Here is an 18,900-nt window from a genome sequence, read left to right as displayed (position 1 = left end):
AGGCTATTTTGAGCTTAAACTCTCAAAGCTCAACCATTTAAATCCAAATTAATCAAAAAACTTTAGTTCCGTATTCAATAGCTCTTTTTTAAACCTCTCTTTTAGATTATAACTCCTTAAAACTTCCTAATTTTATTTCCCAACTAATCAAATTCAATAAAAATAGGATAGAAAAGAAGCTTAAGGCTATATGATACTTACTGGACAAGTCACTAGTTGTTATAGGCAAACCAGAGCATCCGGGTCGTGTGAGGGGTGTTAGACATGGTGTGGGTATTAAGGATTACTTTGGAACACCTAGACATCCCAATTCAGGAGGTGTAGTGACTAGAGAAGATTAAGGATGAGTTTGAAGCTTCATTTACAGCCCAACTTCTACAAATGAAGGAGCAAATGAAGGAGGAGATGATGAGCATGATGAGCTCACGCCAGGAGACAACTGCTGAACTAGTTCATACATCTCCTAAATTTTATAATACAAAAGGGAGTAATGTTCTTAAGTGTGTGTCAGAGGATCTTTTTGGTGACAACATTGGTGAACTGTGTGAGATATTTTTAGAAGATCCTGACAGATGCTTGGTTGCTCTTGGTAGCATTTAAAGCTTGGGGTCAACCATCCACCACAAGCAAATTCAAGATGATCAAGTGAGAGTGGTGGTTGCAAATCCAAAAGTGCTAGATGCATTGGTTCCATTCCCCACTAATGAGATGAAGACTGTGGTTGAAGCTATTAGTAATTTTATTCTATAGCCCAAGAGACTTGTGAATATGGTTCAAGCTATGGTATGGAATTTCATGAATTTTTATAATGTAGCAACTTTCCTAATATATGGTTTTTATTAACTATTTCTTGCTTTTTTATTATGTAAAAGCTTTCCTTGTCGAATCCCTTGAAACTTCCACAACCCTCGTTGACTCCGCATCAATGGATGATCTTAATGGCATATGATTCATCAGTCAAACTCAAGAATTTAGAAATGGATCCAGAGGTTGTGGGTAAGAAAAACATGATAGTGACAGTTGAACGGGAAGATTTGGTTGGACTTCTGTCAAATAGTCAGCTTACCACACATTGAACTATTCATGATGTAAGTATGCTTTTCTTTAATATAATTGCATTGTTGTAGGTAAAATTAATCATCAAGTTTAGTAAACTAATATAATTGCATTGTTATAGGTACCTTCATCATTTGTGCATTATATCAGGCAAAGGTGATAAGTTTGGATTCCTTTGCCCTCATCACATGACAGAGAAAGGTAATTAATAGTACCTCCAACAGAGAACATGTGAAGTCAAAAAGGACATTTTTATGGCTCCATATTTGCATTCATAAGAATCAATTTATAATTAATAGTTTTTTAATGTGGATTTACTTTAACTCGTATCATATTTAGCAGGGAACATTGACAGTTATTTGTTCTTTCAATAAAGAGTAATACTGTCATCTTTTTATGCTCTCTCTATTACAGACTTGGGAAAGAAATGTAAAAGACGATAGACTCGTACGAATACTTTTGCTAAACTATTTAATTTAATTTTTTTTGAATATATTATTTACTAACTTGGTGATTTTAATTATAGGGCAATGAGAACATATCAAAATATAGTTTTACAAAAGCATGGACATGAGCTGAAGGATCCCACGTGGATTGAGCCAAAGGTGATGCTATACTTTATTAATATGTTCAATTATTAAGATTTCTTACTAATTTCTTATAATTTGTTCTTATATAAAGTCGTAGACAACCAATAAAGATGAACTTGTGCGGTCTATATGTCATGAGACACATGGTTAACATCATCACATTGGGCATGACCGAATTTACAAAAGAGGTAAATATATTTTTAAAAGTTTTATTTCATTATGTTATTTGAGATTGATTAATACGCCTATTTTGTGAATTATATTTTAGATGTTCGACAATTCAAATGCATTTCTTGAAGCTGAAATTGAAGACATCCGTATACGTTGGGTAACTTATATTGTGGAGAATTTGTGAGGTTTATAAAATGTTTCATACAATTTATTCAGTTTGTTAGTTTTAGACAAGTTTTAATTTTGACAGTTGACACAATTTAGACAATTGTTAATTTTTTAATAGTTAAATAATTTTGTATAGTTGATAAATACTTGATAGACAATTGTAAATGAATTGAGCTGTCTGATTTGGCTTTGGCAATTTTTATACATAGGAATGGGTAAAATTGATAAAATAAATATACTATGAAAAAAATTAAATACTTTTTATATCGGTTATTATCATAACCGTTGTAAAATATAATATTTTTTATATTAGTTATAATAATAATTGATGTAAAATAATAACTTTTTACATCGGTTAGGATTTCAACTGATGTAAAAGCTCAAGATTTTACATGGATTGGAAGCCCAACCAATGTGAAAAGTTAGTATTTTACATCGGTTGAGCTTGCAACTGATGTAAAAAGTTTCAGGTAAATTTTTTTAATTTTTTTATATAATTTTTAACATCAGCTTTATAAGTGATGTAAAAATTTAGTTTTTACATCGAGTCTATAACCGATATAGAAAGATAGTATATTCTACATCTCTTGAAATAATATCGCCTATTTAACCACTGTAAAAAGTCATTTTTAATCATTATAAAAAATTATTTTTATACTAGTGTCTACACCTCAAATTCTCACTCGACGATATATGTTATAGCTATAAATATAAAAGGCCACTATATATTTGCTCACAAAAAAAAGGCCCACTATATATGCTTAATTTAAATTATGTTGCATCATGTAATTTCAGACTAGGATGAAGAGGACGCAGTAGGGAAAAGATAATATGCCATAAGGACCATTAACTTTTTGTGCAAACTCAGGCTATGCTTAATAGCCTTGATATCCATAAAATCTGTTCATATTTTGTTCTTTATCAAAATATAAACAACATAGATGTTATCCATGGCTGCTCAGATGTTTCATGTTGATATATTATATTATTTATCCACAACTTCAATGCTATGCCCTTCAAGTAAATGAGCTGTGAGTTTGTAATTTAAGATAATTATTTATTTAAATGATTTGAACAAGGACTTGGTGGTTAATGAATTTTCTTAAAAAACAAATTCATGAATCATTTGAAAAGATATGAACCATAAAAGAATCCATGAATTCAAGTATTTTAAAATGTATGACTATTTATGTGAAAAATGTGTCATAGGACAATTTTTGAAGAAACCCCTTCACAGTCTATAAATTTCCCAATCCAAAGGTATAATTAAGGACAGAAAAAATGAGCTTCCGAGAGGCTTTTATTGCATCCTAGAAGACCATTGCTATGATACCCGCCATAGCCAAACAATCACTCTATAATTTAGTGATTCGCGCCACACTACAAATTAAAAGCCTATATATTATATTCTCTTTTTATGTTGCTAGTATATTCATGCCACTTTAAGAATAATGCTTTTGTAATAACATATACTTTAGAGACCGTGCTGAGGCATGCTTATATATAGTAAATATTTTGTCATAGCAGATCAATATAATAATTGCCCTCAGAGTTATACGAGAAAATTTTAGGATTTATTTTATCGGGCTTTGGGACGTCATATATAAGTGAGCTCGCTTTTGACCCTTATACTAATCTAAAACCTTGAGATATTATCAAATTTAAGTAATATTTGTATGAACATCAAAATATAACATCCTAATTTAAATTTTAATAGTTAATTTAGGTTAATAGAAATTTTGGAGAATATTTAAAGGTAAATAAATTAGTAGGAGATGATTATTAGATCTAACTTAGGATATAATTCTAAGTTAAAATTTTAAATAATAATAATAATAATAATATTATTATTATTATTATTATTAGGAAAGAAGAAAGAGAAATATAATAGAAAGAGAGATTGAGAAATGAAATGTAAATGTGTGTGTGTGTGTGTGTGTGAGTGTAGAGGAATTAAATAAAAAAAAATGGGGAGGTGGAACGATTTTACTTGCACAGGTAATGTACAAATATATATATTAATAAAAAAATAAGCAAGAGTGGTTCGTGTGCTGTGATGTACGTACATATATATATATATATATATTAAAAAAACAAAGGAAAGGAGAAAAAAAGGAGGTGGGGCTCACAGTGTTTTTTTTTTTAAAAACTCACACCCCTTTTTCCTTCTTCCATTCAATCCTTTCCCTGTATGCGAACAGAGACAAAGAGAACACAAGTCGCCGGTGCGAGAGATCTAAGTTTTAAAGGTAAGAGTTTTTAATAGAAAATTAGGGTGTTATATCTTGGTATCAGAGCTACATGTTTCAAGTTTCTTATAAATTGTAGAGTTGTTATGTATTAATCTAGTTTATTAGCAATATACATTATTAAATCATAATGCTTCTCCCTTTATTTTTCTTGTCTCGAGATTAGTATTGACTTAATTGTGTGGATTCCATCCTTTAGGAGGGGAGAGATGGTGTCCAAAACTAGAAGAGGTGGTGAAAATGCCGATGATTCTATAGAGCCAGTGGGAAATGACACACTGGCACAACTAGAGCCCATACAGCAAAAAATAGGGCAGGGGGTGAGCCCATACAGCCACAACCAAGGTAGGGTAAGCCAACCATGAGGCAGATGATGGATCTGTTTCGGGATCTTAGTGACCGCATGAAGAGACAAGAAGAAGAGTTAGCCACTTTGAGGCAATAGAAGGAGCATGCCAACCGAGAGGGAACTGGCCAATAAGAAGGAAGCCATACCAAGGTATATAATGTGAGCCAATCTGCTGGAGAAGGCTCACCTTCTTATTCTCAGTATGAGACTAGCTCAAAGAATGAGAGTCTCTACTTTGATCAGCAGACATCCATGATCACAAAGATTTGGAGTACTTTTCATAAGTTCAACCCTCCTACTTTCAATGGGAATCTTAAGCCAGCGGTGGTTGAAGAACGGATAGTCGATTGAAGAGTATTTTTCATATGGTTGTATGCACTTCTAATCAGAAGGTGCAGTTGGCGATATTCTTGCTACAGAAGGGTGCTAAGAAGTGATGGGAAACATCAGGACCGAAAGATGATTCCTCTCTCACTTGGGAAGATTTTAAAGCCATATTGTTTAAGAATTATTTTCCTACTGCACTGAGAGCAGAAAAGGAGGTTGAGTTTCATGCATTCCGCCAGGGTGATCTTGATGAGGATGAATCTATTGAACAATTCTCAGAATTATCTAAATACTCCACTTACCTCCAAAAACATGAAGACACAGAATGGATGGCTGAACGATTGCTAAAGAAGGCGAGGCTTGATCTAAGGGAACAGTTAGCCCCTTTCGAGATCAAAACATTTAGTGAGATGTACAATAAGTTTCGGATAGTCTCTCGGAGGAAGAGAGAGGCTAGACTAAAAGTTGATAGAGAGAAGAGGAAGGAACCTCATAGGAAGCCCCTTACCCGTCCGGGACCCATTGGTAGAGTAGGGAAGAGGAGCAACTAAGTTTTTGAAGGTTTTAGAAATAAGAAGAAGAAGGTCTACTACCATAAAGGCCAGAGTTATAGAGGGAATCAGAGTGGGAGTCAAGGGTCTTACAAGAGCCCAGCTACCTTTACTCCTATTAGTAATCAGGCATGTAGTAAATGTGGGAGGTTCCATGTTGGTGATTGTTGGGTTTGTTACATCTGCCAGAAGCCTGGTCATATCGCCCAATTCTGCCATTAAAACAAGAACAAAGGTAATGATTAGAGACCTACAGTGCTAGCACGAGTGTATGCCCTTTCTGGGCCGAAGGCTGCTAACAACCCTAATGCCATCCGAGGTATAATTTGAATCCTTGATAATGATGTTTGTGCTTTATTTGATTCGGGTGCTACGCACTCTTTTATGTCAAATGAATGTATGACAAGATGTAAATTTCTTATGTGTACCTTACCTTTTGATGTGAAAATTTCTATCTTGTTGGTTTGACTGTAAGGACTGCTAAGACATGTCTAAATGTAGAGGTTGAGTATGAGGGTCGAAAGACCACCATAGACCTCATTTGTTTGTCTTTGTCTCGGATTGAGGTTATTGTATTGATGGATTGGTTGTCTGCAAATGGAGCTGTACTTGATTGTTAGAAAAAGTGTGTCACTCTCAGCTCTTACTATAACCCCTGTAGAGTCCCAAGGTCCTATGTTGTTGTCTGTAGCTCAACTAGAACAGTGTATAAAAAAGGGCTATCAAGCTTTTATGGTTTTCTTCTTAATTAAGGTAGAGATTGAAGAAGCTGTGGATCGGATTCCAGTAGTGAGAGAATTCCCTGATGTTTTTCCTACTGAAGTGATCGGTTTGCCTCTAGAATGAGAGGTTGAGTTCTCGATTGAGCTCGTACCTAGTATGGGGCCTATTTATAAGGCACCTTATAAGATGTCCTCGTCAGAGTTAGCTGAGTTGAAGAGACAAATTGAAGAGTTGTTAGAGAAGGGGTTTATTAGACCGAGTTTATCGCCATAGGGGTCACCGGTATTGTTTGTGAAAAAGAAAGATAGGAGCCTCAGATTGTGTATTGATTATAGACAGTTGAATAAGGTAACCATCAAGAATAAGTACTCCTTACCTCGAATTGATGATTTGTTAGATCAATTAGTTGATTCAGTGGTGTTTTCTAAGATTGATCTGAGATCAGGGTATCATCAACTAAGGGTTAAAGTAGAAGATGTTCCTAAAATAGCTTTCAGGACTAGATATGGGCACTATGAGTTCCTTGTGATTCCATTTGGGTTAACAAATGCCCTGACTGTCTTTATGGATTATATGAATTGAATCTTCAGGCTTTATCTTGATAAATTTGTTGTAGTCTTTATTGATGACATACTTATTTATTCTCAGGATGAAGTGGACCATGCTAGATGTCTCAAAATTATTTGGAGATATTGAGAGAGCACAAGCTCTATGCCAAACTGAGCAAATGTGACCTTTGGCTCAAAGAAGTTAAGTTCTTAGGCCATGTTGTTTCAAAAGAAGGGATAGTAGTGGACCCCAGTAAGATAGATGCAGTGATGAAATGGGAACAACCTCAAAGTGTGACAGAAATTAGGAGTTTCTTGGGTCTTGCGGGCTACTATTGTCGCTTCATCAAGGGTTTTTCACAAATTGCAATGCCCTTGACTAAGTTGACTAGGAAGGATACTCCATTTATTTGGACGAATGAGTGTGAAGTTGCCTTCCAAGAGCTAAAAAAGAGGTTGACCACCACATCGGTGCTCACCTTACCTATTCTAACTGCTCCTTATACCTTGTATACTAATGCTTTTAAGAAAGGTTTAGGTTGTGTATTGATGCAGGAGGATTAAGTAGTGGCCTATGCCTCCTAACAGATGAGGCCTTATGAGGACAATTACCCTACTCATGATTTGGAGCTTACTGCTGTGGTGTTTGCCTTGAAGATTTAGAGGCACTATCTTTATGGTTCTTCCTTTGAAGTCTTCAGTGATCATAAAATTTTAAAATATTTGTTTGATCAAAAGGAACTCAACATGTGACAGTGCAGATGGATTGAGTTTTTGAAGGATTATGACTTTGAGTTGAAGTATCATCCAGGGAAAGCTAACGTAGTCACCGACGCTTTGAGCAGGAAGCTTGTACATACTGCTCACATAATAGTCAAAGAACATGAATTATGAAGTAGTTTTCATGCAGCAAATGTAAAAGTAGTCGAGAATCGTTTAGCTGCTTTGCACATTACTGAATTTGAGAATAAGTCTAGGGAAGAAATTAAAGTTGTGTAGCAGAAGGATGATTATTTGAATAAGATTAGGGTAGAGATTGGGGATAGAAAGGCTGAACATTTTGATGTGACCAATGATAATGTCATGAGATATAAGGGTAAAGTATATGTGCCTAATGATACTCGATTGAAAAATATCCTACTTGAGGAGGCTTATCAGAGTAGATACACCATTCTCCTAGGAGAAACTAAGATGTACCATGACTTAAGACATAGTTGGTAGTGGCCAGGGATGAAGAGAGATGTAACTGAGCATGTAACTCATTGTTTGACTTGCTAGAAAGTCAAAATTGAGATCAAAAACCCGCTGGAATGCTGTAATCTCTTGATATTCTAGAGTTAAAATGGGACAGTATTTCTATGGACTTCATTACGGGATTGCCTAGAACATCTTTTGGTCATGACACTATATGGGTAATTGTGGATTGACTTACTAAATCGGCTCACTTTCTTACTACCAATATCACTTATTCTCTTGAGAAATTAACTGAAATCTACATAAGAGAAGTGGTGAGATAGCATGGAGTGCCGAAAAATATCGTATCTGATCATGATCCAAGGTTTACATCAAACTTTTGGAAGTCATTACAGGAAGCCATGGGTACTTGTCTGAGTTTTAGCACCGCTTACCACCCCTAGACTAATGGGTAGACAGAACAAACCATACAGACTCTTGAAGATATGTTGAGGGCTTGTGCTATTGAGCTTAGAGGTAATTGGGATAGTCACTTGCCATTAGCTGAATTTGCCTATAATAATAGTTTCTACTCTAGCATTCAGATGGCACCTTATGAGGCATTATATGGAAGAAAATGTAGATCGTCACTGTGTTGGATGGAATTGAGTGAGAGAACTATTTTGGGGCCAGACATTATTGATGAGACTACCTAAAATATTGCATTAATCAAGCAAAAATTACTCACAGCTCAGAATAGACAGAAGAGTTATGCAGATAAGAGGAGGAGACCACTTGAGTTTGAAGTAGGCGACCATGTATTTTTGAAAATCTCTCCAGTAACTAGTGTTGGAAGAGCTATTAAGGCTAAGAAGTTGACACCAAGGTTTATGGGATCTTTTGAGATCTTAAAACAAGTTAGACCAGTAGCGTACCAAGTAGCACTACCTCCCCAAATTGCTAGTATACAAAACGTATTCCATGTGTCACAATTGAAGAAGTATCAACCGAATCCTTCCCATATAATTGAACCCGAGGAGATTGAACTCAAGGAGAATTTGACATTCAGAGCTGAACCGGAAAGGATTGTGGATACAAGGACAAGCAATTAAGAAACAAGACTATTAGATTGGTTAAAGCAATCTGGAAGGGCACAATTCCTAATGATACTACCTGGGAGACTGAGGACAGTATACAACATGATTATCCTCGTCTTTTTGATTAGGTACGTAGTTAATAGTAACTAACTTCAAATTTTGAGGACAAAATTTTTAAAAGGAGGGGAGAATTATAACATTTCAATTTAAATTTTAATAGTTAATTTGAGTTAATAAAAATTTTGGAGAATATTTAGAGGTAAATAAATTAGTAGGAGATGATTATTAGATCTAATTTAGGACATAATTCTAAGTTAGAATTATTATTATTATTATTATTATTATTATTATTATTATGAAAGAAGAAAGAGAAATATAATAGAAAAAGAGATTGAGAAATGAAATGTAAATGTGTGTGTGTGTGTGTGTGTAGGAATTAAATAAAAAAATAAAAAAATGGGGAGGTGGAACGATTTTGCTTACAGGTAATGTAAAATATATATATTAATAAAAAAAATAAAGAGGAGGAGCGGTTCATGTGCTATGATGTACGTACATATATATATATATATATATTAAAAAAAACAAAGGAAAGGAGAAAAAAAGGAGGTGGGGCCCACAGTGTTATTTTTAAAAACTCACATCCCTTTTTCCTTCGTCCATTCAATCCTTTTCCTGTGCGCGAGTAGAGATAGAGAGAACGCGAGTTGCCGGTGCGAGAGATCTGAGTTTTAAAGGTAAGAGTTTTTAATAGAAAATTAGGGTGTTACACTAAATATATATATATATATATATATTTTCCATTATAAAAAAAATGACTTTTGTCTTCGCCAAATGTCCAAAAATCAACCCTAAAGGTTTTTAACGATGACTTTTCACCGCCAAAGGGTTACCATAAAAAATCTTATTGCTAATAGTTTTTTGCGGCAACAAACATAATTGTCACCAAAAGTATACCTTTAGTGGCGACAATACCAAAAGTTCTTTGCCGCTAAAAGTTTACCTTTGATGACAACTATATTTTTGCTACAAAAAATTATTAGCAATAAGACTTTTGATTGCTTTTTAGCAACAACTTTTTGTTGCTGCCAAAAGTCAACTTTTAAAAAAAAATGAAAAAGCCATCTCATGCCACGTTAATACCTCCTTGTGCCATGTCATATGACACCTTGTGCCACATTACTTGCCACATGTGCATCTCCTCATGCCACATCACTTGACAACTTGTGCCACGTCACTCTTTGCTGCCACCATGTGCCACATCACATATTTATTGTGAAATATGCTCAAGCCAAGATTTGAGCCCTTAACCTCTACCTCACAAGCCTTAAGTTCTCTTTTGTTGCCAGTTGAGTTGAAATGCATTTGCAATTATTATATGCAAAATGAAATATATATTATTTAATGACATACACATATATTAAATAATATATCATTAAATATATATACATATATATTTTATTTTATTTTTATTTATTAATATGTTAAAATAATTTCTATGAGTATGTATATATATTATATTTTAAATAAAATATTATTTTTGTTAGGAAAATGAACTTAAAATGAAATAATTTTCTTATAAAATTTTTTACCAATTTTTAAATTTTATTTTTATTTTTTAAATGAAAATAATTAAGTATGTAATTTATTTATAAGTATGTATTATATTAGTTTATGTTAAATATATTTTACTTTTTTCCATATTTTTCTCAAAAATTAATAAATAAATTATTAAACTTTTATCTTCTCTCAAGTTAAATTCTTCCCCTTCTTTAAAGTTTATCTACAAATTTTCAATTATCTTAAAAATATTTTAATAAAAAATTTATTTTAATCATATAAATTTTGTTAATAGTCATTTTGGACAATTATTCTTTATTATCTTTGAGATAGGAAATGGTTGGACATGTGATAAACACAAAGTAGATGCTAAAAAAAAAAACTCTAAGTTGAAAATATAAGTGGATAGTTTATAATCAAAATAGAAGGAATCTTGTCTTAACTCGATCTAAATTAGTTTATACTTTCATTAAAGTTTCTCTAACAGAGTCAATCTAAACTTAATATGGAATACTTTCCAATAACTTTACAATTTAAAATAAACAAACTTTAGTAAGTTTATACATAATTTCATCTATAATTTAAAAAACTGTCAAGTATTCTCTACCTATTTTATTTGTTGCATATTTTAATAACCATCAAATATGGAGCATCTTATTTAAATAAGCCAAGTATCAATTGCACAATGTTTCAAGCAGTCTGCAATGCCATTTGTATCTTACAACATCTATATAACTTTAACATTCTAATATTTATGTAGAACTTTAACATTTTAATGTTATTTATTTCTCATTCTATATATAAATACCTTTGACAGCAACAAATTTTGCTACCAAAAGTATTTATAAAATATTTTTTTATTTTTAAATTATTTTTTTATAAAAATACTTTTGGCGGTGACTGTTTATCACCACTAAAAGTAATCACATGAATTATTTTTGATTTTTTAATTAATTTTTTTATGAAAGTAACTACTAAAAAGTAATTAAATAAATTATTTTCTATTCTTTAATTATTTTTTATGAAAATACTTTTGGCGAAAAGGGTTTGTCATCACTGAAAGTAGTTAGAAAAATTATTTTTTATTTTTTAATTTTTTTATGAAAATACTTACTAAAAAGTAATTACATAAATTATTTTTAATTTTTTAATTATTTTTTATGAAAACACTTTTGGCAGTGACAAAATATCGTTGCTAAAAGCTATTAAATAAATTATTTTTAATTATTTTTTATAAAAATACTTTTAGTGGTGACAATTTGTTGCTACTAAAAAATAATCACGTAAATTATTTTTTTATAAAAATACTTTTGCGACGAAGGTTTGTCATCACTAAAAGTAATTACAAAAATTATTTTTAATTTTTTAATTATTTTTTATCAACACTAAAAATTAATCACATAAATTATTTTTTATTTTTAATTTTTTTATGAAAATACTTTTGGTGGTGACGGTTTGTCACTGATAAAAGCAATTTTTAGTGGCAATAGTTAAATATCATTGCTAAAAGGGGGCCTTGGCTGCAACAATTAAATGTCGCTGTGAAAAATTGACTTTTGGTGGCAACTTTTAATAGTGACATAATATCACTGAAAAAGGTTTACTTTTAGTGACAACTTCTAATTGTCGCCACCAAAAGTAGACATTTGGCAGTGACTTTTTTTATCGCTGCTAAAAGTCATTTTTTTATAGTGATTTTTTTTACTAGAATATGGAATGACCCACGAGGTTACCCTAGACAAGGGTAGGGGGTTAGGTTCCTACTCTGTATAAGGCTAGAAAGTCTTAATAATCTAGAGTGTAGAGTTTAACTCTGCCATGATAGACCTAGGAGACTACCCATATGCAAAGAAAGTACTTGGTCTGAGCAATGATATGGTGGGCCTTGTTTCATGTGACTGGAAGTTATGGTCTAAGTGTAGAGATTGCTTCACTAGGTGAAACCAAGAATGCACTAGCATGAGTATGATGAGATTGATGATTATGAATTTGTGTATATGCATACTATACTGGTTTTATTGAAATACATGCTGCTTTATCTTTTGTTTGTGATGTTGCTTACTAACCAGTAATTGGGTTGCTTTCAAATTACTGGGATGTATGTCTCACTTTGTTACCTTTGTATACAAGTGAAGAGAGCACGAGAAGATCGAAAAAGGGAGTGAGGAAAGTGCAGCCTCACTTGAAAGTGGTATGACTACCATTGAGTGAAATGAATGTATAATATGTTGTTAAAGTTTGAGTTGCCAACTAGGATGCATAAGTGAATGTAGATATGTATATGAATTGTGTTGTGACAACTTGCTTGTATATATATATATGATGTTACGTCTTGCCAAGGGTGCTATAGTGATGAGCACATGGATAAGCCTAGATGTGAATCAAGTAAGTGTATGCTATTTTGTAACTTGTTCTACTTATATATATGTGTGAATTGATGTGATAATTATGTGTATATGTGAGAGGTTGACATATATTGTAACATTTGCCCCGAGTGTTATCCAAAAATCACACAAGTCAAATAAACTAAGTGTGGTTAAGAAGTTAATCCTAAAACCAACTTAGGAAACAAACCATTTAAATCACTAAGCAAATATATTAGGAAACAAACCATTTAAATCACTAAGCAAATATACGATTGCAAAGTAAACATTTAAAACCTTAAAAAAAATTATAGGTTCTACCTATAGTGCACGGAAGCAAGTTAGACAAAAGAAGGGTAAAAATATGCTGTCATGACCGTTCCGCCTTCCGATCTCCGATCGAAGAAATTTTAAAGCTCACAAGTCACATTCAAAGGGTACTATAAGTGTACCAAATTTCAAAAAGATCCAACGATCAGATTAAAAATTGGACATGTTACAAATTTAGTCAATTTTGCTGTCATGACAGCATGAAAAGCTGTCATGATAGTACTTCCGGACCAACTTCCGGAGTGCACCATTTCATCATCCGACCTCTGATAGGAGTGATTTCAAAGCCCACATGTCACTTTTTAAGAATACTATTAGCATACCAAATTTTGAAAAGATCCAACGGACGGATTGAATTTTGTGCAGGTTACAAAATCAATACTGTAGCTGCCATGACAGCAATTTAATGCTGTCATGACAGCACCTCCAGACCAAATTCCGAAGTGCGTCATTGCTTCGTCCAATATCTGATCGACGTGATTCCAAAGCCCACACGAAGCTTATAAAAGGTTTTACTTGTGACCCAAATTTTAGAGAAATCCAACGGTCGGATTAAAATTTGGACACCCGGATGCAAAAGTGCAGCTTTTTGGTAAAAACCATTTTCAAAATTGTCCAAATCTCATCCTAATGGTCACAAACCTGTGGGAAACTTTGGACACGTCAAATAAGACTAAAAACACCTGAAAGAACATTCAAATGATGGAAAACCCCCATACATCAAAATTTGACCACCCGGATGCCATTTCCCAAAATGGACCCTAAACCCCCAAAATGCACAAATCATACAAGAGTGGTCACAAATCAATCTAAATACCATGTATTTATATAAATACATATGCTAAACATTTTCACTTGGCTCAGAGCTCCTTGTGGGGCCTATGCACCCACTCTCTCTATCCAAGCTGTATGTTTGCCCATAGCACACATTTGCAATGCAACCACTTTGCATTTGCTTATAAAATCACATATATATCAAAATAAAGATCTGCTTGTAATAGAAACTTGGTCTACTAAGTAAATCCATCAAAACCACACACCATAACCAAGTTTCCTAACCATAAGTCTGCAAACAGACAAAAATTCATACACAAGCACACAATCCACACATATTCACACACACACACATAATCATATCCTACTGGCACCCTAATCTTAAATACATTACAATATATTTGCTCAAAAGAAAGGGATTGCAGTTCTTTACAAATCACAAGCAAACCCCTAGCTTTGCTCCTTTCCCCGTCCACCACTGGATCCTTCGCCTGGACCTAGAATATTGAAAAGAAAGGGGTGAGACAACCATAGTCTCAATAACAGTGAAATCTACATTGATTATTATAAAGTAAGCCATAATCAAATAAATGAATAATAAATTCAACATAGTATATAATTTAGCCATTTAAAATGCATGAATGCATGACCTAGGCCGGTATGGCCTTTCATGACCAACAGAATGCCCCCTGGCACTCTTTAACTCGCAAGTAAACCTTATACTTACTTGTACCTCCACAGGCACAAAACATAATCTAAGGCATGATCTAATCCACCGAACCTCCTATGCCCCTTCGACGTGAATCCTGAGCAGTCAAAGCTAACTCCTTCCCAGGGCCAGCCCGACTTACTCTCCATGTGAGGGCTACCTTGGCCTAGGCACTCAACCTCACACTTCATATGTCGGATTCCCTCCCCCACTGAGAGGTGTCGAACACTCAATACACTAACCACTTTAGTGCACTGAGCCCACAATACGTAAGACAACACTGAGTACTGACAGTGTGCCATAGAGTATCAAAAATCCACACCTTCTCATTGGTGAACTCCCACCGAGATCATGCCTTTTATTCTTGTCTACCTTTCCTGAGTATTGACCATTCAACACTCTAAAGAAGTATAATATTTATAAATCTCATTTCCATAAAAACATTGTTATTAAACAATTAGAAAACATATTTGCACTATAATCAAAGTAGTACCCCATAACCCCTTATAAAGCACATTTAATCTTTTAAAACATGTAATGCATGATAACTAGTAATATTTATTCAAAAATAGCTAAAACAAAGTAATAAGAAATATAAATTCCCCTGTTACCTCAACCCTTTGGTACCAAAAGGGTTCCCCTTGTACAAAATAGGGCTCGGCTTGTTCTTTACTTCTCAATAAGTTCCACCAACAATTTCCTATAACATATAAGTGATCCACATCACTCATCATGACAAATAGCATTAATGAAGACTATAACTCATACCACACAACTTAGGTCAATGAGTCATAATCCACCCTAATGGTCCATATATTAAACCAACCATTCACATAGTATCACTTAACCACCAAAACCATTTATTAGCCATCACTAGGCTAATTTTCAATTTATATAATTTTTTAATCAATTAAAAACCTTCACTTAGTGTCACCAACTTTCACCATTAGCCCTTATAATGAAAACCAAACCTTAATTTAAATCTTATTGGGCTTAAATAGCAAAATTATAACTAAATCAATAAGCTTAAACCATTGAAGAGCAAAAACCCAATTTCTCAGGATTTATTTTGTGCCCAAAACACCTCTTTTCATCCAATTATCCACTCAAAATATTAGATCACTATATAGAAACTCAAAACATGCTCCCTAGGATCCAAAGAAATAAAAGCTTACAAGAATAAAGCCTTTGGAATCAAAATCCAAAAATCTCCTCTTCCAAAAATTGAAGAAAATCAAGAGAAAGAGAAGAGGATTGAAGTAGGGAGTTTACCTATCGTGTAGCCGAACTCGCAACGGTCGCAAAGACTCCTAGATCCAAGCCTAACTCCCTCCCTTTCTCTTCTCTTCTTCCTCTCTCTCTCTCTCTCGTTTGTGCGTTTCTTTCCTTGCTTATTTTCTCTGCGTTTCTGCATCAGTTTTGGCCTTTAAATTGCTGGTCAAAAAGTTTGGGGAAAATTACAAGAAAGGGCCCAACATTTTTTATTATTGCACAAAAGCCCGGGTCAACTTTGGTAATTTTTCCCATAGTTAAAAATCAAATAAAACCAAACTTTTGCTTAGTAAAATTCAAACTCTGGGCCTCTATTAAATTATTCTAAATTTTAATTTAATTATAGATATTTTATTTTATTTTATCTTTATAAATCTGAGTCTTAAAATTTCGGGATGTTACATTCTCCCCTCCTTTAAAAAGGATTTTGTCCCCAAAATCCAAGCTAATATATGAACCAAAGAGATAAACATACCTAGGGAAACAACTGTGGATATTCCTTCCTCATTTGATCCTCAGTTTCCCAGGTTGCATCTCCCGGAGCTGTCCCTTTCCAAATCACTTTTACCAACCGGATTGTCTTATTTCTGAGTTGCTTATCCTTAGCATCCATAATACGATCTGGTTCAGTCCGGTAGGTTAAATTCTCTTGAATTTCAACCTCCTCAGGTTCTATCACATGCGACGGGTCTGGTTGGTACTTCTTCAATTGTGACACATGAAACACGTTGTGTAGACCCGCTAACTGAGGCGGCAATGCCAACTGATAAGCCACCGGCCCAACTTTTTTCAAAACCTCAAAAGGACCCATATATCGAGGAGATAACTTTTTAGCCCGAATTGAGCGTCCAACACCTGTCAATGGGGAAACTTTGAGAAAGACATGATCCCCAACCTCAAAAGATAGATCCTTACGACGATTATCTGCATAACTTTTCTGTCTACTTTGCGCCGTAAGAAGCTTTTGTTGGATCAATTTGATTTTCTCTGTGGTCTCATCTACCACATCCGGTCCCATCATTGTCCTCTCACTCAACTCATACCAACAAAGAGGCGATCTGCATCGTCTTCCATACAATGCTTCACAAGGAGCCATTTGAATACTGGCATGATAACTGTTATTATAAGCAAACTCTGCTAGAGGTAAATGCTTATCCCAGCTTCCCTGAAATTCTAGGGCACACGACCTCAACATATCCTCTAATGTCTGGATCGTCCGCTCAGTTTGTCCATCCGTTTGTGGATGATAAGACGTACTGAACTTCAGATCTGTACCCATAGCCTTTTGCATAGCTTGCCATAAATTTGATGTAAATCGAGGATCACGGTCTGAAACAATATCCCTCGGTACCCCATGTAGTCGCACAATCTCCTTAATGTAGATCTCAGCATACCTATCAACCGTATAGGTGGTCTTGACCGGTAAGAAATGTGCCGACTTAGTCAAACGATCTATAATTACCCAGATAGAGTCAAAACTAGCCTGGGTCCTCGGCAAACCAGATACAAAATCCATTGAAATACTCTCCCATTTCCATTTAGGAATCTCTAAAGGCTGTAATAACCCCGATGGCTTTTGGTGCTCTATTTTGACCTTCTGACAAGTCAAACACTTACTAACATACTCTGTGACATCTTTTTTTATGCCTGGCCACCACTAATGACGCTGCATGTCATGATACATCTTAGTAGCACCGGGATGAAGGGTGTAGCTACTTCGATGTGCCTCATCCAATAATTTCTTCCGAATAGACTCATTGTTAGGAATACACACCCTATCCTTGAAAACCACATACCCATCATCACTAAACCAATAGTCCATTATCTCACCATTCTCGATGTCTTGACTTATTTTTAACAAAATTGGATCTTGAAGCTGAGCATCTCGTATCTCTTTCCAAAATTCATTAGAAATAACCATAGTATTAAGACCATTCAAAGAGAACTCAGTCATACCCAAAGAAGTTTCAACCAAAGATTCCATCAATCTATGCTCCTGAACCATTAAATAGGCTACATGTAAGGTCTTGCGACTAAGAGCATCTGCTACCACATTTGCTTTCCCCGGATGATACTTAAATTCAAAATTATAATCTTTAAGAAACTCCATCCAACGTCTCTATCTCATATTCAGCTCTTTTTGATCCACCAGGTACTTGAGACTTTTATGGTCGCTCATGACCCTGAACTCTGTTCCATAAAGATAATGACGCCAGATCTTTAATGCAAAGACCACTGCAGCCAACTCGAGATCATGTGTTGGATAATTCTCCTCATGCGGTCTAAGTTGTCTAGATGCATATGCCACTGCCCTCTCATCTTGCATTAGAACACAACCAAGACCCTTATGAGAGGCATCAGTATACACATCATAGGGCTTTTGAGGATCCGAAATCACCAACACTGGAGCTGTTGTTAACCTTTCTTTCAACTCAAGAAAAGCTGTCTCACACTTATCATCCCAGATAAATGGCCTATCCTTCCTTGTGAGTCTAGTCAAAGGCATAGAAATCTAAGAGAAACCTTTGATAAAACGCCGGTAGTAACCTGCTAATCCCAGAAAACTATGGATCTCAGTTATCGATTTTGGTCTCTCCCATTGCATGACTGCTTCAACCTTATATGGATCAACTGCAATACCATTGGTCGATACGATATGTCCCAAGAACCTAACCTCTCTCATCTAAAACTCGCACTTACTAAGCTTGGCATATAGCTTATGATCTCGCAGAAACCTTACGAAAGTCCTCAAGTGTTTGGCATGCTGCTCCTCATCTTTAGAGTAGATCAGTATATCGTCAATAAAAACTACCACAAATTGATCCAAGAAAGGTCAAAAAATGCGGTTCATATAGTCCATGAAAACTGCAGGCGTATTAGTCAGCCCGAA

General features: G+C 34.4%; 1 long non-coding RNA gene across 1 annotated transcript; it reads left to right on the top strand.

The window, feature by feature from the left end:
- Nucleotides 1-207: 207 nt before the first annotated feature.
- Nucleotides 208-2,131, top strand: LOC129317128 (uncharacterized). The gene is made up of 7 exons (XR_008594928.1): nucleotides 208-783; nucleotides 873-1,088; nucleotides 1,178-1,257; nucleotides 1,471-1,503; nucleotides 1,583-1,661; nucleotides 1,738-1,834; nucleotides 1,915-2,131. It is a non-coding gene; the product is annotated as an uncharacterized LOC129317128 (long non-coding RNA).
- The last annotated feature ends 16,769 nt before the right edge of the window (nucleotides 2,132-18,900 follow it).

Source organism: Prosopis cineraria, unplaced genomic scaffold (assembly GCF_029017545.1).
Source record: "Prosopis cineraria cultivar Desert tree isolate PC_DT_omini unplaced genomic scaffold, ASM2901754v1 PC8, whole genome shotgun sequence".
Taxonomy (NCBI): Eukaryota; Viridiplantae; Streptophyta; class Magnoliopsida; order Fabales; family Fabaceae; genus Prosopis; species Prosopis cineraria.
This window is presented reverse-complemented; position numbering and strand designations above follow the sequence as displayed.